A 21,722-nucleotide genomic window follows, 5' to 3' on the forward strand; every position below is an offset into this window, starting at 1 on the left:
ACAAAGCATTCACATCATGCACAACCCCGATGACAAGCCAAGCAATTGTTTCATACTTTTGACGTTCTCAAACCTTTTCAACTTTCACGCAATACATGAGCATGAGCCATGGACATAGCACTATAGGTGGAATAGAATATGATGGTGGGGGTTATGTGGAGAAGACAAAAAAGGAGAAAGTCTCACATCAACTAGGCGTATCAATGGGCTATGGAGATGCCCATTAATAGATATCAATGTGAGGAGTAGGGATTGCCATGCAACGGATGCACTAGAGCTATAAGTATATGAAAGCTCAGACTGAAACTAAGTGGGTGTGCATCCAACTTGCTTGCTCATGAAGACCTAGGTCATTTGAGGAAGCCCATCGTTGGAATATACAAGCCAAGTTCTATAATGAAAATTCCCACTAGTATATGAAAGTGATAACTCAAGAGACTCTCTATATGAAGAACATGGTGCTACTTTGAAGCACAAGTGTGGTAAAAGGATAGTAACATTGCCCCTTCTCTCTTTTTCTCTCATTTTTTTGGGCCTTCTCTTTTATATATATATATATTTAATTTTTTTGTCCGGAGTCTCATCCCGACTTATGGGGGAATCATAGTCTTCATCATCCCTTCCTCACTGGGGCAATGTCCTAATAATGATGATCATCACACTTTTATTTACTTACAACTCAATATCTAGAACAAAGATATGACTCTATATGAATGCCTCCGGCGGTGTACCGGGATGTGCAATGATCTAGCGTAGCAATGACATCAAAAAATGGACAAGCCATGAAAACATCATGCTAGCTATCGTACGATCATGCAAAGCAATATGACAATAAATGCTCAAGTCATGTATATGATGACGATGAAAGTTGCATGGCAATATATCTCGGAATGGCTATGGAAATGCCATGATAGGTAGGTATGGTGGCTGTTTTGAGGAAGGTATATGGTGGGTTTATGATACTGGCGAAAGTTGCGCAGTACTAGAGAGGCTAGCAATGGTGGAAGGGTGAGAGTGCGTATAATCCATTGACTCAACATTAGTCATAAAGAACTCACATACTTATTGCAAAAATCTATTAGTCATCGAAACAAAGTACTACGCGCATGCTCCTAGGGGGATAGATTGGTAGGAAAAGACCATCGCTCGTCCCTGACCGCCACTCATAAGGAAGACAACCAATAAACACCTCATGCTCTGACTTCGTTACATAACGGTTCACCATACGTGTCGGCGTTCTGGGAACGGGGGTCCCCAGACTTGCCTGCCTGCGGCCTGCGGCATGGCTCAAAGGGGCCCCAGCACGGCCCGTCTTCAGCAACACAGACCCAAGACCCTCGCGAGGGGCCAAGCCTCACGGGGCGGACAACACGGAGCTTCCTCAGGCACGACCTCATCAGGCTGGCTCGCGAGGAGGCAGAGAGATCAAGGCGGGGTACCTCACGAGGTGCCCGTGACGCAAGCCATGACGACCAAGGGTGCCAGGCAGGCGCCAGCCGTGCAGTGTCCTCCTTTCCTCTTTGGTGCAAAGGGAGCAAGCACAGGCAAGAGCATCAAGCAAAGGCACCCGTTTCGGTGCAACAAGACCAAGACCAGTCCAACGGCAGGGAGGAATTCATTGTGGAGCCCAAGCCAGCGTCACCACCAGAGTCTTTGGCAGGCGAGGACCAACTTTAGTCAGGATAAGTGTACCAGATGTTCCCCTTCAAAATGGCCAATTGTTGGCGCCCTTCCCGCTCAATATTTGGGAAGAGGCCCAGGGCCTTTGCCTATAAATAGGACTAGCCACCCACAGTGTAGAGAGATGGCAATCAAGAAGGAAGAATCTAGAAGCCACGAGAGAAACTAGCTAGGATCGAAATCGGAGAGAGAATCGAGAAGAGAGAGAGTGGGAGAAGGGTGACTGAACTCCTCCTAGTAGTTCATCCCCTCAGCCAAGAACAGACCCTCACAAGGCTTATTGCTCATCATCATCAGCCCAAGAGGCAATCCACCACACCACACACTGGAGTAGGGTATTACACCACAACGGTGGCCCGAACTAGTATAAACCCCGTGTCTCTTGTGTTGTTCTTTCCATAGCTTAGATCTTAGCGAGGCGGAGGGGTGCAGGTAGGTAGAAGGCGAAATCTCCGCACGCACCCTAGTGTTCGAACCTCAAGGGTCTGCCGGAACCCGAAATCCGACATTTGGCACGCCAGGAAGGGGTGCGCCGGAATCCACCTTCTAGCGCTTCGTGTCCCGTCGCGTCATCATCACCATGTCCGGCGACCAGGCGGGCAACCCAGATCCATGGGCGGCGTGGCCCGCCCGCGCAGAGCCGCTCGCCTCGGGCGACCCCGTGCCCCAGGCAGCTCGCGGTCCGCAGGGTGCTGCGGGCCGCGGGCGACGCGGCCAGGCTTCGACAGCTCTCACACCGCGGCAGGCGCAGTCGGCAGCAAGGGCCTCCAATCACGCCGCGACCACGACACTGTACACCCGCCGGGAGCAGGCGAACTCGAGGGCCGCGCTCACGGTGGCCCGAGAGCTGCTGCAGTGCACGGCTACTGGAGGGCGGCTGCGACGTGCTGCTGGATCGGCTGGCAGAGATCCTGGGCTTCGCCGCCTCGGGGCCTCACTCCTTCTGCACCCAGCTCCCATCTCAAGCCCAGGGCGGCCCACGCAGGGGATCCACGCGCGCCCGCAGGCTCCAAGGCCACCCCAACGCCGGCGAAGCTGTTGGCACCGGACCGGCGGCGACGCTGCCCCCACTCCCGGTCCGCGAAGAAGAAGGACTCGGCGCGACCCGTGGCCCCAGTGGACAGCCGCGCTACCACCCCATGGTGGGCGCGTCAAGTAGGACTGCGTGGTACGCGGAGCACTATGACATGGCCTTCGGGATGACGGCGCCAGAAGAATACGTGCCTCTCATGATGGACCAAGGACACCCTCACAAGGGCAAACAAGGCTCGCTCCTCAGCCCAAGCTGGGGGACGAGGCGCCAGAAGCTGAGCCCTTCCTGGAGCCACGGGACGGTCCCACTGGCCACGCTGGAGGCAACGATTATCAGGTACCACTAATTCCTCAGGAGCAGGCATACGCTAATCATGGATCGCAGGAGGTGCAGGTCACCACAGCGAGCAGCTGCCCCGCTCCCACAGTCTCCTACCCCTCGGGAGGAGGGCGCAGGGGGCTGCAGGAGAGGGCCCGAGATCCGACATCACCACCGCGCCGTTCGAAGCAAGGTGTTCTCAGGAGGTAGGCCCTCTGCTGGGGAGGTGCCTCAGGGCCTGCCCCTGGCGGAGGACCCGTGGTTGTTGGGGGAACCGCTGGCGACCGCTCTACCCCATCGGTGGCGTCCTGGTTTCCGGTCGTCGTTGATGGCACTAGAGTGTGGCGCAAGGCGGGGCCCTCGTCTGGTGATATGAAGCAAGGCCGATACCTGTGAAGAAGGCCCAGTGCCTGTGAAGCTCGCCGCCCCGTGACACTCTCACGTAATAATGAGTGGGGCTGTACATGCCCCGGAGTCTCAGGGGTGCCGGCCTCAGGCCCTGGGGCTCCCTCCCACGCCCAGTGGCAGCACTTAGCTCCGCCCTGGTGAGAATACGTCCAAGACTAGATTAGGTGCTGGACGCGGCCTTTTGTTTGCTTTCATTGCTTTTCCCTTTGGTTGTCACTTTCCCCCGCTGGATTCAAGTTGGATTCGAATTTGAGATTTGCGTGTGTTCGGGGAAGGGGTGCTTAGTCTCGTTCGAGCAATTTCTCGCGTTTTGATTACCACTTCGCCTCAGCTGCCTCCCCTCGTGAGCCCCTCGCGAGCCGGGTCAGGCCCAGCTTGCGTGCAGCCCAGACTGCCGCCGCCGCGTCCTCTCAGGAGGTTTTTTTACTACAGATCCTACGGATTCGATCAGGGAACACTCGGGACACCACAACCTCCCACAGGCTACCTCAGGGCCCGCACGGGACAAAGGTAAATTAGCCGACCAGCGCGTCGCTTAAGCCAACCACTTGGCGCGGGCACATGGGCAATGTAACGTCTACTAATACGATGAAAACAAGTTTTACATGAGGGGCTCCCCCTCCGAAATGCTCTCATAGCCATCAGGCCAAAACCTGAGTTCTATTCATGCAGGGTAAGGAAGTAGGAACGATGCACAATCAGTCAGATAAATCCCCCAATGCGTCCTCAAGAGCACCACCCGAACCGTTGCTGGCATCGCTGGACTCGCCATCGCTGTCTGCATCGCTGCCAGCGGCGGCAGGGCCGTTCACCACACCACCCACGTCGGCAGCCACGATCACGCCATTGTTGTCTGAAGCGAAGGCCCTGACAAGAGCATCCATATTGTCTTCCACCCAGTGCGCCAGGTCGTCTTGGACGGCCTGGGGGACTGGGGCGATGGCGGCGTCGAAATCGAAGTGGGGATCCATGTTCCGGAGATGGCTGAAGACGCGAGAAAAGGCGCGCCCGAGCAGGGCGCGGCTCCTCTCTTCCACCAACCTATCAGCCCTGACCGACCGCGCCTCCAGCTGCGTCGCCACGTCGGTGAAGAACTGAAGGTTGCCGGCGTAGTTGACTGCGTGCAGCTCGCCAACAGCCGCCTCGCAGATGTTGCCCAAGGCTGTGTTGGCTCTCTCCCGGAGCGTGGTGAGCATGGGGCCGTGCTCATGCTCTAGGATCCGCCGCTGATGTATCTCGTCCGCATTCTGGCGTGCAACGACCTCAGCCTCCTCCACCCGCTGGCGAAGAAGGAGCACCTCGGCCTGGGAGGTGGTTGACTCCCCTTGCGCTAACTCAAGGGCGGCCCGAAAAGCATTGGCCTGCTGCGTCGCTTCCTCTAGCTTGGCCCTCAAGGCAGCAGTCCTACCTTCAGCCTCGGCCCGGATCAACCCCAGCCTCTCCTCGAACTCGTGCTCGAGGTTCAAGCGCGCCATCGCCACCCGATGTCTGACCTCCTCCAGGACACGGGCTTCCCGTGCAGCGACATCATCCTCCTCCTGCGTCACCAAGCGCTCCCTCGTCTCCAGATGCTCGTACTCATGGGTACGTTCGGCGGCTTCCAGCGTCAGCGCCTCCTCATGCTTCTGGAGCTCTGCTGGGTCGCCAGAGGCCACCTTTATCGATGCGAGGGCTGCCTCGCGCAGCTCCACTTGCTCCTCCAGTGAGTGGCACCAGGCCAGGAGCTCCCGAGCCCGCTCCTCCGCGGCCTCTCACTACCAGTCAGCTTCCCGGGCCTCCTCAGCGGCCCAAGATCAGGCCTCCCGAGAGGCCACCAGCGACGCCTTGGCCTCTGCGTCGTCAAGATCACGCTGACGGCGCGCAAGGGCGATGGCGCCCTCTAGCTCGCGCCTCTCTGCAGCCAGGCGCAGGCCCTTGGCCTCAAGGCGCGCATCTGCATCAGCAAGCTCCTCACCAAGCAGGCTCACCGCGTCAGCCGCCCTTCGAAGGAATCCTTGGCGAAGAGCGCGACGCTCCCAGGCGCGCTCGAGCACGTCTTCCACACCATCATCTGCCCCAAGCAAGCGCCGGGGGCCACGAATCAGCACTCCCCCTCCGGGCAGGGGGCTGGGGGCTGGCACCCTCGCGACGGCCGGGCACGCCACGCCAGAAGCCCGGCCTGGAGCCAGCCTGTCCCCAGATGAAGAGCGCAGGGAGAGCCTCAGCCAATCACAGTCCAAGACCAGGCGAGAAGCCCACGGCAGGCTGGCTATGCCATGAGAAGGCTCGCGAAGGAGGATCGCGAGGTGCGCAGGGCCACGATGCGCCTCAGGACGGTTCGCCTCTCCGAACGCCCTCACCACAAGGGCTCTGCTGCTCGGGGCGCTTGAGGACGTTGGAGGGGGCGAAGCCAAGGGGGACGGCACCTCAGCCGTCTCTGCGAGCTCGGCTGGAAGGGGCCTGCGGAGCAAGGATCAGTAAAAGCAACAGAAGGATCGGGAGCTGGGAAAGGAGAAGGCTTACTCATCAGTGGCGAAGTACTTCCTACGCTTCAGCAGGCGACAAGGGTAATCGTCGCCCAGGGCCTCCCTTCTCTTTCGGAGGGCCTCAAAGTCCATGCAGAAGCGGCCCAAGAGTTGAGCGCAGGGATCAACCTGCGACCAAGACGGAGCGTCAAGGCGATCCACGTCAGGGGCGCCTGCCTAATGCGCGCTACCAATCGCCTCGCCAAGAGAAGCGGCTAGAGCCTCAAGGGCCTCAGTCGCAGGCGCTGTGGGCAGCAGCTTGCCACCCTCAGCCTCAGCGGCACGAGCCCCAAGAGCTGCTCCCTCATGAGCATCGCTCGGCGCTGTCACCCCGCCGGGAGCCCCCTCGGCCTCTGGCGCCTCATGCCTCCCTGCTCCGCCACTTGAGGAAGAGTTGCCTTGGACGACTGGAAGGGAAGTCACCATCACTGGGTTCTCGCGAGGCCCCTGGAGGCCGGCGGGGCGCGGCCCCCACTCATCAAAGATAGGCATCTGATTCACAAAATCGCCCCTGTTCTGGCAGAGGTACAGCAAGGCCCCTCCCTGCTGGATGCTGCCAGGGTTGGGGTCCCCAGTCAAGATCAAGAGCACTATCCTCAGCACTTCAGGCGTCAGGTCCTCTTCCTGGAGCCTCATACGATCATCACGCCCGCTGAAGGCCCACATCCGGCGGGAGTGGCGTCGGAGAGGAGCAATGCGGCGAAGCAGGAACTCCTTCACCACCTTGGGCGCTGTCACGCCAAGCGACCTCAAGAACGCGAAGCGGTGCCAGATGAAGACGAGCCGGGGGCTCTCAAGCGTCTCCTGGCCCCAGCCCGAATTGGGGACAGCAGGCGAAGTTGGCTCCGATAGCAGGGGGCTGGGCACCCCTACATCCACATACAACCACCGCTCGCGGAACCCAGCCGTAGGCGGAGGGAGCCTGAAGTCAATCCCTGAGCCCGCTGTCTCAGACGCGGAAGCGAAGCTCACGCACGCCGAGCATTGGGTAAGGTCGACAAGACGCAGAGAGAAGAAGTGGCGCAGCAAGGCAACCGAAGGAAGGATGCCCATCATTGCCTCGCAAACAAAGGCGAAGACCGAAAGAAGGGTGATGGATTCAGGACCCAGATGCATCATGTGGATCTGATAGTGGGAAAGCACGGCATTGAAGAAATCAGAAAAGGGGGGAACCAGACCCGCCCATAGGGCGTCGGCAAAATACTGGACCTCAGTGGCTCTCCTGTCGATGGAGAAGTGGGACGCGGGCTAGGCCGTCGTCCTCCCGCATTCGTTGAAGATAGTGGCCAGAGCCGAGCTGACCTTGCCCAAGCCCTCGGCAGGGGCCGCCAACGGCGGCGAGCAAGGCGGAGGCATGGGTTTCTTCCCTCTTCCCTTCTTCGTCGGAGCCATGGCGATGGGAAGGGGGGGGGGTTCGAGATTGGGTTGAAAACAGAAGCTGGAGTTTGAGCGGAGGAAGGACAGAGGGCGCTCGAGCAACAGAAAGGGGAGCGGTTGTGTATGACTACGAGTCCGCCTAGCATGGCGCAAAATAAGGGGGCGTGGGGGAATAGTGCCGCCCACGTCCAATCAACCGCCACATGGCGCCTAAGGCCGTAGGCTGTTAGGGCCGATGGAGCTTCGCTCTTGCCCTTTCGCCTCCCTACACGGCCAAGTTCGGGCGCGCCTTGGGCCCGTGGGCTACTGTCGGCGTTCTGGGAATGGGGGTCCCTAGACTTGCCTGCCTGCAGCCTGCGGCGTGGCTCAAAGGGGGCCCAGCACGGCCCGCCTTCATCAACACAGACCCAAGACCCTCACGAGGGGCCAAGCCTCGCGGGGCGGACGACACGGAGCTTCCTCAGGCACGGCCTCATCAGGCTGGCTCACGAGGAGGTGGACAGATCAAGGCGGGGTACCTCACGAGGTGCCCGTGACGCAAGCCATGACGACCAAGGGTGCCAGGCGGGCGCCAGCCGTGCAGTGTCCTCCTTTCCTCTTTGGTGCAAAGGGAGCAAGCGCAGGCGAGAGCATCAAGCAAAGGCACCCGTTTCGGTGCAACGAGACCAAGACCAGTCCAATGGCAGGGAGGAAGTCATTGTGGAGCCAAAGCCAGCGTCACCACTAGAGCCTTTGGCAGGCGAGGACCAACTTTAGTCAGGATAAGTGTACCATATGTTCCCCTTCAAAATGGCCAATTGTTGGCGCCCTTCCCGCTCAATATTTGGGAAGAGGCCCAAGGCCTTTGCCTATAAATAGGACTAGCCACCCACAGGGTAGAGAGATGGCAATCAAGAAGGGAGAATCTAGAAGCCAAGAGAGAAACTAGCTAGGATCGAAATCGGAGAGAGAATCGAGAAGAGAGAGAGAGGGAGAAGGGTGACTGAACTCCTCCTAGCAGTTCATCCCCTCAGCCAAGAACAGACCCTCACGAGGCTGTTCTTCCTTGTATTGCTCATCATCATCAGCCCAAGAGGCAATCCACCACACCACACACTGGAGTAGGGTATTACACCACAACGGTGGCCCGAACCAGTATAAACCCTGTGTCTCTTGTGCTGTTCTTTCCATAGCTTAGATCTTAGCGAGGCGGAGGGGTGCAGGTAGGTAGAAGGTGAAATCTCCGCGCGCACCCCAGTGTTTGAACCTCAAGGGTCTGCCGAAACCTGAAATCCGACAATACGTATCATATTCAGCGATCTACAAGTTTATGCAGGATTTTATGACTAACCATGTGAATGACCAGTTCCTGTCATCTCTCTAAATAGATATAAGTGAAGTACGAGAGTTTAATTCTTTCTACAAAAGATATGCCCGTGCTCTAACAAATATAAGTGAATCAAAAGAGCATTCTACAAATGGCGGTTGTCTATGTAAAGAGAAACAGGCAATCCAAACTTCAAATGATATAAGTGAAGCACATGAAGCATTCTATAAAGCCATACTCAAAAGATATAAGTGAAGTGCAAAGAGCATTCTATAAATCAACCAAGGACTATCTCATACCAGCATGGTGCATAAAAAGAAAAAGTAAAAACCTAAATGCAAAAGACGCTCCAAGACTTGCACATATCGCATGAACGAAACAAATCCGAAAACATACCGATATTTGTTGAAGAAAGAGGGGATGCCTCCCCAGCATCCCCAAGCTTAGACGCTTGAGTATCCTTGAATATTTACTTGGGGTGCCTCGGGAATCCCCAAGCTTGATCTCTTGCCTCTCTTCCTTCTTCTCACATCGAGACCTTCTCAATCATCGAACACTTCATCCACACAAAACTTCAACAGAAAACTCGGTAAGATCCGTTAGTATAATAAAGCAAATCACTACTCTAAGTACTGTTGCAAACCAGTTCATATTTTTTTGCATTGTGTCTACTGTAATATAACTTTCTCATGGCTTAATCCACTGATATAAGTTGATAGTTTCATCAAAACAAGCAAACTATGCATCAAAAATAGAATCTGTCTAAAACAGAACAGTCTGTAGCAATCTGAAAATTTACCATACTTCTGATACTTGAAAAATTCTGCAAAAATTAGGAAACATAAAAAATTTGTATAGGAAGACAGTGCATAAAGAATCAGAACCATTTGATGTTCCATCTAACAATGTAAAATCGCGCACTACAGCCAAAGTTTCTGTCCTGCACCGTACAAACCATCAAGCAAATGTAAACATCCTAAAGGAAAACCTTGGCACATTATTTTTATAATACAATGGAATTGTACAAGGGGATAATTATTTTTATTGAAAAGTTTCTGTAATCAAGATTCACAAAGTTTCCGTGAGCATGAACAAAGTTCAAGGCTAGCTCCCACTTCAACAATGCTTGTCTTTCTCACTTTCGCTTTCCTTTTTGAAAAAGTTTTGGGTTCCCCTCTTTATTTTTGTTGTTTTTAAACTATATGAAAGCACTCAACAGAAATAAATGACTCTCTAAAACTTCTAGGTTGTCTCCCTGGCAGCGCTTTCTTTAAAGCCATTAAGCTAGGCATGTAGTGCTCAAGTAGTGAATCCACCCTGATCCCAAGGTATATCAAAGCCAATTTGAATCAACAATGATTTGTAATTTAGTAGTGAGCACAAAGCAACATATATCAAGCAACAACGAAGTCTAACTCTCTTCCTATGCTTCGACATGTCATAAAAGAACAATTCATGCACACATAGTAAAGGCCAATGCATAGTATAAACAGTTTCTTGCAATTCTATCATATTGGAAACATAGAGAGGTGAGATATAGTTCCTCTCTCATAATAATTGCAAGTAGGAGCAGGAAGCACATGCATATTATATCTATCAAAATCATCATGTGAAACGGTAAAAGGCAACCTATCAATATAATCCTTAATAAATGCAAACTTCTCCGATATAGTGTAGTTGGGAGAATTCAAAAATATAATAGGACTATCATGCGTGGGTGCAATAGCAACAATTTCATGTTTAACATAAGGAACTATAGCAATTTCATCTCCATAAGCATAATTCATATTGGCATCTTGGCCACAAGCATAGCAAGCATCATCAAAAAGGGATATTTCAAAAGAATCAACGGGATCATAACAGTCATCATAGCAATCATCCTTCGGTAAGCACGAAGGGAATTTAAACAATGTATGAGTTGAAGAGTTACTCTCATTAGAAGGTGGGCACGGGTAGCTAATCCGCTCTTCCTCCTTTTGTTCTTCGCTCTCCTCATCATCTTTTTCATCCAATGAGCTCACAGTTTCATCAATTTCTTCTTCCATAGATTCCTGCAAAATATTAGTCTCTTCTTGGACAGCGGATAAAGTAAACAAGCACACACGAGAATATTCACCCCACGCTATTGTTCCCCGGCAACGGCGCCAGAAAAAGGTCTTGATAACCCACAAGTATAGGGGATCAATTGTAGCCTCTTTCGATAAGTAAGAGTGTCGAACCCAACGAGGAGCTAAAGGTAGAACAAATATTCCCTCAAGTTCTATCGACCACCGATACAACTCTACGCACACTTGACGTTCGCTTTACCTAGAACAAGTATGAAACTAGAAGTACTTTGTAGGTGTTGTTGGATAGGCTTGCAAGAAAGTAAAGAACACGAAAATAAAAGCTAGGGGCTGCTTAGATAAAGACACAACTAAATTAGTTTTAGTAGAGAGCTTTTGTCAACAAGAAAGTTATTTGTCCCTAGGCAATCGATAACTAGATCGGTAATCATTATTGCAATTTTATTTGAGGGAGAGGCATAAGCTAACATACTTTCTCTACTTGGATCATATGCACTTATGATTGGAACTCTAGCAAGCATCCGCAACTACTAAAGATTCATTAAGGTAAAACCCAACCATAGCATTAAAGTATCAAATCCCCTTTATCCCATACGCAAACAACCTACTTACTCGGGTCTGTGCTTCTGTCACTCACGCCACCCACCATAAGCAAATCATAAGCATATTGCGAACCCTACAGCGGGAATCCCTCATGCTTGCACGACATGGAGAGCACCATAGGACAACACCAATAATAAAGCATACAACTCAAACCAATCTTGATCATCAAATAGCCATTAGGACAAAACAGATCTACTCAAACATCATAGGATAGCCATACATCATTGGGAAATAATATATAGCGTTGAGCACCATGTTTAAGTAGAGATTACAGCGGGTAAGAGAGAGGTTACACCGCTGCATAGAGGGGGGAAGAGTTGGTGATGATGGCGGTGATGATGATGGCCCCCGGCGGCACTCCGGCGCCACCAGAAGCGAGGGGGAGAGGGCCCCCCTTCTTCTTCTTCTTCATTGACCTCCTCCCTAGATGGGAGAAGGGTTTTCCCTCTGGTCCTTGGCTCCCATGGTGTGGGAGGGGCGAGAGCCCCTCCGAGATTGGATCTATCTCTCTGTCTCTCTCTATTTCTGCGTTCTCTCCTCGCTCTGTTTCACTGTTTTGCGTATATATGGAGATCCGTAACTCCGATTGGCCTGAAACCTTCGCCGTGATTTTTGTCTCCGAATATTAGCTTTCTTGCGGCAAAAGAAGAGCATCAACCGCCTTACGGTGGGCTCACGAGGGTAGGGGGCGCGCCCTAGGGGAGGGGCGCCCCTGCCTTGTGACCACCTCGGGCACTGGTTCGCATTGATTTTCCTTCCAAATTTTCCATATTTTCCAAAAATAAGCTCTGTCCATTTTTATCCCTTTTGGACTCCGTTTGATATGGATATTCTGCGAAACCAAAAACATGCAATAGACAGGAACTGGCACTGGGCACTGGATCAATATGTTAGTCCCAAAAATAATATAAAAAGTTGCCAAAAAGTATATGAAAGTTGAATAATATTGGCATGGAACAATAAAAAATTATAGATACGACGGAGACGTATCACCTACTAAAAATGTAAATGCTTGCTTTGAAATTCCTTTGGGTATGGTTGAAAAACTGCTAGCAAATCCTTTTTTAGGAGATGGAACAAAACATCCTGATGAGCATCTAATATATCTGGATGAAGTTTGTGGATTATTTAAGCTTGCAGGTGTACCTGGAGATGTTGTTAAGAAGAAGGTCTTCCCTTTATCTTTGAGGGGAGATGCATCGACATGGTATAGGCTATGTGATGATATGGAGTCTTGGAATTACAAACGATTGAAACTGGAATTTCATCAAAAGTTTTATCCTATGCATCTTGTTCATCGTGATCACAATTATATATATAATTTTTGGCCTCACGAAGGAGAAAGCATCGCTCAAGCTTGGGGGAGGCTTAAATCAATGTTATATTCATGCCCCAATCATGAGCTCTCAAGAGAAATGATTATTCAAATTTTTTATGCTCGGCTTTCTGATAACAATCGCACCATGCTTGATGCTTCTTGTGCTGGCTCTTTTATGATGAAGACTATTGAATTCAAATGGGATTTATTGGAAAGAATTAAACGCAAATCCGAAGATTGGGACCTCGACAATGGTAAGTGTCGGATTTCAGGTTCCGGCAGACCCTTGAGGTTCGAACACTGGGGTGCGCACGGAGATTTCGCCTTCTACCTACCTGCACCCCTCCGCCTCGCTGAGATCTAAGCTATGGGAAGAACAGCACAAGAGACACATGGTTTATACTGGTTCGGGCCACCGTTGTGGTGTAACACCCTACTCCAGTGTGTGGTGTGGTGGATTGCCCCTTGGGCTGATGATGATGAGCAATACAAGGAAGAACAGCCTCGCGAGGGTCTGTTCTTGGCTGTGGGGATGAACTGCTAGGAGGAGTTCAGTCACCATTCTCTCTCTCTCTCTTTGTGTGTGATGTTACTCGATTGGATCTTTTTCCCTTTTTACCCTGTGGGTGGCTAGTCCTATTTATAGGCAAAGGCCCTGGGCCTCTTCCCAAATACTGAGCGGGAAGGGCGCCAACAATTGGCCATTTTGAAGGGGAACATCTGGTACACTCCTGACTAAAGTTAGTCCTCGCCTGCCAAAGACTCTGGTGGTGACGCTGGCTTGGGCTCCGCAATGACTTCCTCCCTGCCGTTGGACTGGTCTTGGTCTCGTTGCACCGAAATGGGTGCCTTTGCTTGATGCTCTCGCCTGCGCTTGCTCCCTTTGCACCAAAGAGGAAAGGAGGACACTGCGTGGGCTGGCGCCCGCCTGGCGCCCTTGGTCATCATGGCTTGCATCACGGGCACCTCGTGAGGTACCCCGCCTTGATCTCTCAGCCTCCTCGAGAGCCAACCTGATCTGGCCGTGCCTGAGGAAGATCCATGTCGTCCGCCCTGCGAGGCTTGGCCCCTCGCGAGGGTCTTGGGTCTGCGTTGATGAAGCCGGGTCATGCTGGGCCCCCTTAGAGCCACGCCCCAGGCAGGCAAGTCTGGGGACCCCCATTCCCAGAACGCCGACAGTAGCCCCCGGGCCCAAGGTGCGCCCGGACTTGGCCGTGCAGGGAGGCGAAAGGGCAAGGGTGAAGCGCCGCGGGCCCTAACAGCCTGCGGCCTTGGGCGCCACGTGGCGGTTGATTGGACGTGGGCGCCTCAGCAACCGTGCGAGTTGATAAAGGAGCGACATCTATCCAGGCTTTGCTTTTTGCTTTCTCCGGTTGCTGCTCAGATCCCCTTTCTTGCGCCTCCTTCCTTCCTCCAAAATTTCCAGATCTACTCCGACCGCGTGACCTAGGAAGCCATGGCGCCTCGTCAGTCCCCGGTCGGAGCTTGGTACTCGTCTGCCCTGGACTCGCCGAATGTGTCGGAGGCAAGCCTCACCCGGTTGCGCCGGATGGCGGCGATGCAGGGCATCGACGGGGCGAAGGTTTTCAAGGCCGGCTCCGCCACCCCTGAGGGCCAAGGGAGCACCTTCTATCCGTTCTTTGTAAGCGCCGTTGCTGCTGGCCTGGTGCCTCCCTTCTCCGTGTTCTTCTCTGTCGTCCGTCATTATAAGCTACAGGCTCTACATCTCCACCCCAACTCCGCCCTTCTCCTGGCAATCTTCGCCTATTACTGCGAGGCTCACGTAGGGGTGCAACCCTCGGTGGCCTTGCTGCGCCACTACTTCTACCTCTGGACCTTTCACGGTCCTGCTTCCACGTGCGCGAGCTTCATTGCGTACGGCGGCACCATTGCCATTTCGAACCCCGGGAAAAGGATTGAGGGCTTCAGGAGCAAGTGGGTCTTGGCAGATGCTGGGCGCATCCATCCTCGGCTGATCTTGCCCATGGAGCAACCCACGAGCTCCAGCGATTGGAGTCGAGCGGAGCTCACGGACCCCCGCGCGAAGCTGGTGTTGGAGAAGATGGACGCGGATCTGAGGCCGGCCAACATGGCGGCGGCGAAGCTGACCGGCGCGTCGCTGCTGTGGGAATTCCTGGAGCACCAGCTGGCTCCGCTTCGGCAGTACTCACCTCCGATGTGGAGGCCCCATCCGAGCCCCGCGGCCTTGGCCGACGGAGATCTGGCTGCGGTCCCCCAATCTCTGGTCGGGGGCGAGGTGGCGAGGTTGGAGGGAGCTCCTACGCCCTTGTTCCTCCGCGACGACTGGGAGTAGGTAGTGGAGTCCATGCCCGTCTTCAACGGGGACGGGCCCGTGCCCATAGAAACTCCCGGGGAATTGGTGGACGTGTCCTCCGACGACTCTAGCGAAGAGGAGGAAGGAGGGGAGCGGGAAAAGGGCCTGACTCTGAGGCGACTGACGGAGAGTCGAGGGCTCCCCTCCCCCGGCGCAGGTCCCGCGTTCTCCGCCTGTCTCCGAGCGATGACGACGAGGATGATGACTAGCAGGACGGCGGAAGCTTGCCCTCGATCCCGAAGAAGGACAGGACCGGGCTGATCTCCCGTGGGTCTGCCCCGGCCCCGAGGCGGTCCGCAGATGCGCCTTCCGCTTCCAAGCTTCCCGTGGTTCACCCTTCCAGCCGGCTTTCGGGCTTCAAATTTGGCCGGAGGCCGCTTGAGCTCACTGGTGATGACCCGTAAGCACTTGATTCTTGTCTTTATTTCTTGTTCTGCTTCTGAGGCTTGACGTCCGCATCTCTTGGATAGGCTGGCGCCCGCTGCAAAGAAGCCGAAGGGAGCTCCTGAGGTTCCATCCGTGGCAGCGCCTCTGCCCGCGAAGGAAGGTGACCGCGACGCACGGGCTTCTCCTGCCCGATCGTCCTCGCGAGGCCTGGCTGAGCCGGCTGGGGCGGGCTCATCTCGCATGGCCCAAGTGACTCCCGAGGTGCCTTTGCCTGCTGCCGCCACTTCAGCCATTGGGGCACAGCAAGCTTCGCCTCAGGATGCTGTGGTTGCGCTGCCGCCTTCTCCTCCTACTCCACCGATTGCTGTCTCTCCGACTCCTTCTGCCGTTATGGATCGTGCTACCGCTGAGCTGGACCGGCTGTGGCAGGATCTTCTTGGCGCCGACCCTCGCTTGGTGGTCGGGCGCTTGGAGCTGGCTTCAGGATGGATTCGCTCCGATGCTTCGATTCGGGCGGCGCTGGTCCAGGCCTCGACGGCTTGCGATGAGGAGAGGCAGGCCGTCCTTGAGGCAAAGGCTGCACATGACGCAGCCCTGGGGGAGGTGGTCGACGTCCGTGGTCACTGCAAGGCGCTGGAGGACGAGCTGCAAGGCCTGCGGGACCAGCTCGTGAAAGAGGTCCGCGTTCGCCAAGAGCAGGAAGAAGGCGTGAAGGCTCGCGAGGCGGCCGTCGAGGGCCGGGAGGCCAAGCTCAGGAAGCGCCGCGACCGCCTAGGCGCGCTGGAGCAGGAGTTGGGGGCGAGGAAGGTCGAGCTAGACAACAAGGCCCAGGTTCTTGCCGAGGACCGTGTGGCCTTCGCAGAGATGGAGGCGAAGGCTCGCTCCTCGCTGAGGATGCTTTACGACAGCGGCCTAGAGAGCCCGCTGGCTGGCGCCGAGGACGGCCCCGCCAAGCTGCTTCCCTTCCTGGTTCGCGCTCTTGAAGATGTCGCCCTTGGCCTTGGCCCCACGGCCGAGGCCAAGGCGCGTGTCCTATCTTCTGCAGTGCTGACGCGGGTCCTCACCAAATCTGCCTTCGTGATCCCGGCGTCGACCTCGACAGCCTGCTGGAGCCAGTAAGCGGCGAGCATGCCGCTGCCGCTGCCGAGGCCGTGAAGGGTCGCGCGGAGGCTCTGTTGGGGAAGTTCCGGGCCTTCAGCACCAAGCCGAAGCAAGGCGCTGCCGACCCCGCTGCTCCATGAGGCGAACCCACTCCGCTGCTCCACCGCTGACAAGTGACTCCGTTGTGGCTCCTGTCCTGCCTTTAATTCCTGCACATGTATCATGCCTCGGGGAGGCGTTTAAACTTGCGTTTGGCATTGAGATAACAGTGTGGACTGTAATATTTGCTTTTGAATTCCTTGAAATTTGCGCTTTTCCTTTCTACTTGCTTATGTTCTACGCCGACAGAGCCCGGCCCCGCGCATACCTCACCCAGCGTTAGTCCCGACCAGAAACCAGGACGGGGCCAAGGAGTGAGGGGCTACGTGACAAGTTAGGCTCCTGAGTCGCGATGCTCAGGAGTCCCCTTGGTGCACGAACAGCAAGTACGGAGGTATGATGTGGGTGGATCTACCGTTCTACGTTTGCAGAGCCCGGCCGCGCGCATACCTCAACCGCTGTTAGCCTTTCGAAACTAAGGAGTGAGGGGCTACGTGACCAGTTAGGCTCCTGAGTCGCGATGCTCAGGAGTCCCCCTTGACGCTCAAACGGCCTTCATACCTTGGCTCCGCTCGGGGAGAGACGCGCGACGAACCAGGCCCGGGGGGCCTGGCTGGGTGGCGTGCGTCTGGGCGTGACCCAGGCGCAGCCCCCGTGCCCAGCCCCCTCGCGCGGCACTCCCGAGGGGAGGCGTTATGATGATGCTAGACACCGAGCTCTGGGCTCCCTGAGGTTGATGCGGCCCGGGGGCCGCCTTCAGTTGTTTATCACCAGCACGGAGCATAGCGCTTCCGTATGTGTATGGGCATAGCCGCTCCTCGGCAGTGTCGTCAGCCAGCACGGAGCATGGTGCTTCCACTGGTACGTGGGAGGGGGTTCCCCTCCGGGAGGAGCCCCCAGGGCGTGTACAGCCCCGCCCTGACATGTGGCTGGCACGGTAGGGCCTGGCGAGGTGTATCTGGGCACCCGTGAGCCAGCGCGGGACTCACGGGGCCCTACCTCTAGGCGGGTTGCGCCTGGCACTGGGCCTTATCTTGTGATGTATCCCTGCAAATTTGGTTAGATGCCGGCACTCTACATCCTCGGGTCCCGGCCCTCGAGCTGGTCTCAGCCATCGCTGGTATGCCAGGTTGCGATGCCGTGGACAAGGCCAGAGGGTGAGGGCTGGAGAGCCAGTAAGAGCCCTGAGTCGCGATGCTCAGGTACCCCCCTTTAACGTGCAAGTGGTCGGCATGGAGAAGAAGAGGTGCCGTGGACAGGCATCAAATAATCAAGCATGGTGGGTCGAACGCATAGCCGGAAATAAACGCAAAAGGGGTACATGTCGCTCGGTCTGGCCTGAGCGACTTGGGGGATGATGCAGCCCGAGGGGCGCCCCCAATAAGGTAAGCTAACAACATGGAATAAAAGGGATACATGCCGCAGGGATGGACCCATGCGGCCTGGGAATAATGCAGCCCTGGGGGGGCGCTCCCAGCTGGAAGTGAAACTTGAAAGATGTCACCTGATGATGTTGAGGACGAAGGAGTGTTGGTGTAGCAGACTCGGTGGGTTGCGGAAGCTGATCCTCATGAGCCCCCAGGCCCAAGGGCCTCGGGAGGCTCCGGAGACGCTGGTGGTTCCTTGCGGACCATCTCCATCTCCGCCAGGGCTGTGGAACGCCTGGCCTCTTGAGCCTCCATGATGCCCCTCGTGAGGCGCTGGTACGTGGCAGCCGCGTTCGGCAAGCCGTAAGGCATGCGAACGTAGCTGTGGGGTGGACCTTCACAGCGCCCCACTCGCGAGGGCCAGAGGCGCTCCAGAGAGGCGACTCGATTGAGCCCTGGTATGTCAATGCAGACGCACAGCCGACCATCCTCGCCTAGATGGGGAGCCACAGCTGGTAGGCGGCGGCCGCCTCTCATGACTCTTGACTCCTGTGGCTCCTGAATAGCCTTGCTGACGAACTCCTGAGGGTCTGGCTCTCCTTGCTTTACTCCTTCCTGAGGGAAACATGCTTCGAAACATGCCTCCATGTGGTGCCCAAGTGCCTCCCTCGTGACCTTAGCCAGGTCGGTGGCCCTCCAGGGGAGAGCCCCCGAGCCCTGTCTGAGGAGGGCGTCGGGCGCGCTTTTGTATGCGATGGAAGGAGGTTCCCCCTAGGCAGGCACGGGCCCTGAGGGGCCTACCTCCTGAGGGGCCGGGCCGGACGATGTCTTCTTCTTCTTGGGGGCGGTCTCGGGAAGCCTCCTGCTTCCGCGATCCGGGTCTTCCAGTGACGCGGCCTAAAAGGCTCGTTCCAGGGAACACACCGCGTCCTCCTCTTCACAGGGCACCGTGATGACTCCGCCACTTCCTGGCATCTTGAGGACGTTGCAGCCGTGGTGAGTTACGGCCATGAACTTGGCCAGCGCTAGGTACCCAAGGATGGCGTTGTACGGCAGGCGAATGTGAGCGACGTTGAAGTCGATGAGCTCGGTGCGGTAGTTGTCGCGTGTCCCGAAGGTGACTGGGAGGCGAACCTGCCCAATCGGGACCGTGGAGCCGTCGGTGACTCTGGAGCTGAAGCTGGTTGTAGGGCACTTGGAGATTGTTGAATGTTTCCACGGACAGGACGTTGAGCCCTGCCCCGCCATCGATGAGGGTCCTGGTGACCACCACGTTGCTGATGATTGGGGAACAAAGCATCGGGAGGACTCTGGCTGTAGCTGCACACTTGAGCTGATCTGCTGAGCTGAACTTGATGGCGCATGCCGACCACCTGAGAGGGCGCGTGGCTTCCAGCTTGTGGAGGACTGCATTCTTCACGGGCGAACTGCTTGAAGATGCGTTGAGAGGCTGGGGCTTGAGCCCCGCCCAGGATGCAGGCGACTGCGCGCGGCTCCTGGAAGCCCCCAGCCCCCTCGTCCTGATGGCGGTCCTTGTTTCTCCTTGGCTACGGCGACAGCGGAGGTAGGCCTGCGTTGCCTTGCGGGCGATCCTCGCGAGGCTGATCCCTCCAGTCTCCCTCGCGAGGCGGGTCTTGCCAGCGATCCTCGCGAGGTTGATCGCGCCACCCTTGGCGCGGGCCGCGGTCTTCCCAGCGTCCCGCGTTCCTTCCTCCTCCTCGACTGTAGCCTCGGTCACCGCGGTCGGGGCGACGGCCGACCCTTCCTTCTCACACGGCTCGGAGCTCTTGACATTCATTGGTGCTGTGGGTGTGGAGGTCGTGGTACACACAGTACCGACTGCCCTTCGGAGGTTCGGGCAGATCTCTGCCCCGCTTGGTGTCTGGTTCTGCCGCGAGCATGGTAGCCCCCTTGCGCTTCACATCCTTGGCCTTGGGCTTCTTCTCTTCTGGGTTTGCGGCAGGCAGCTCGAGGAGGGAGAGACGCCCTTCCTCAGCCCTGGCGCACTTGGTTGCCAAGTTGAACAACTCCAAGGAAGTGCACAGGTCTTCATGCATCGCCAGCTCCTCCTTCATCTTGACATCACGCACGCCGTCGGAGAAGGCTGAGATGATGGCCTCCTCGGTCACCTTGGGAATCTTGAGGCGCGCATTGTTGAAGCGCTGGATGTACTTCTGCAGGGTCTCTCCGGGTTGTTGCTTGATGCGACGCATGTTGCTCACGGCGGGTGGCCGGTCGCGAGTACCTTGGAAGTTGGCGATGAAGCGGGTGCGCATCTCGTCCCAGGAGGAGATCGTGCCTGGGGCCAGGTTCAGGAGCCAGGTGCAGGCCCCATCCTTGAGCACCATGGGAAACCAGTTCGCCATGACCTTCTCGTCTCCGTTGGCAGCTTCGATGCCCAGCTCATAGAGCTGGAGGAACTCCGCAGGGTCGGCTGTGCCGTCGTAACAAGGAGGCAGGTCTGGCTTGAACTTGCCGGGCCACGTGACGCTGCGTAGCTCGGCGGTGAATGCACGGCAGCCTGTTGTGGCCATGGGAGGCCTTGGGTGACGAAGAGCTTGGTCTTGCATGCCCCCACGCGCTGCAGCTGGGAGCAGCACGGGGTCTTGACGCGCGGGAGCAGGCCCATGGTCGTGACGTGCTGGAGCAGGGAGCGCCCGGGCAGCTTCTTGCGGGCGAGGGATTTCTTGGCAGCTCTGCCCCTGCCGCGTTGGCACCTGACGGAGCGGGTTCCGTCCAGGGGCCACGCGCCTTGGAGCCATCGCGCCTTCTTGAGGAGGAGGCGGCCGGGGCACCGCCGGAGCTTCGTCGCCCGCGCAGGGCGGGGTGCGGTGCAGCTGAATGGACGGCGCAGGAGAGCCCCCTGCGGCACGGACGAGCTCGGTGACGCGGTCGAGCCATTCTTCGTAGACGTCATCGACGGGACGGTAGCACAGGAGCCCGTTTGCCGCGATGAGCGTAGCTCGAGCCTCCATGGGTGCGCGGAGCGCGCGGGACGAAGAACCAGCTGGGGTGAGCGAGGGAGTAGCGGTGCGGCCGTCTTGCCGCACGGACGGATGCTGAGACGACGCTTGCTGCTCGTCCCCCACCGGGCCGGTGGCGGTGTTGACGGCAGGTGACGGGGAACGGCGAGGACGCCCGCCGACAGGAGCCGTCTGGGCGACGCGGGAAGCGAGAGCGGCCCGGCGCTCGGCGCGGGCCCGACGAGCGTCAGACATGGACGCGATGGTCGGAGGAGAACGGGGTGGTGGAAGACGAATTCCGGCGCACCCCTACCTGGTGCGCCAAATGTCGGATTTCGGGTTCCGGCATACCCTTGAGGTTCGAACACTGGGGTGCGCGCGGAGATTTCGCCTTCTACCTACCCGCACCCCTCCGCCTTGCTGAGATCTAAGCTATGGGAAGAACATCACAAGAGACACAAGGTTTATACTGGTTCGGGCCACCGTTGTGGTGTAACACCCTACTCCAGTGTGTGGTGTGGTGGATTACCCCTTGGGCTGATGATGATGAGCAATACAATGAAGAACAGCCTCGCGAGGGTCTGTTCTTGGCTGTGGGGATGAACTGCTAGGAGGAGTTCAGTCACCCTTCTCTCTCTCTGTGTGTGATGTTACTCGATCCGATCTTTTTCCCTTTTTACCCTGTGGGTGGCTAGTCCTATTTATAGGCAAAGGCCCTGGGCCTCTTCCCAAATATTGAGCGGGAAGGGCGCCAACAATTGGCCATTTTGAAGGGGAACATCTGTTACACTTATCCTAACTAAAGTTAGTCCTCGCCTGCCAAAGACTCTGGTGGTGACACTGGCTTGGGCTCCACA

This window comes from Triticum aestivum, chromosome 6A (genome assembly GCF_018294505.1).
Source record: "Triticum aestivum cultivar Chinese Spring chromosome 6A, IWGSC CS RefSeq v2.1, whole genome shotgun sequence".
Taxonomy (NCBI): Eukaryota; Viridiplantae; Streptophyta; class Magnoliopsida; order Poales; family Poaceae; genus Triticum; species Triticum aestivum.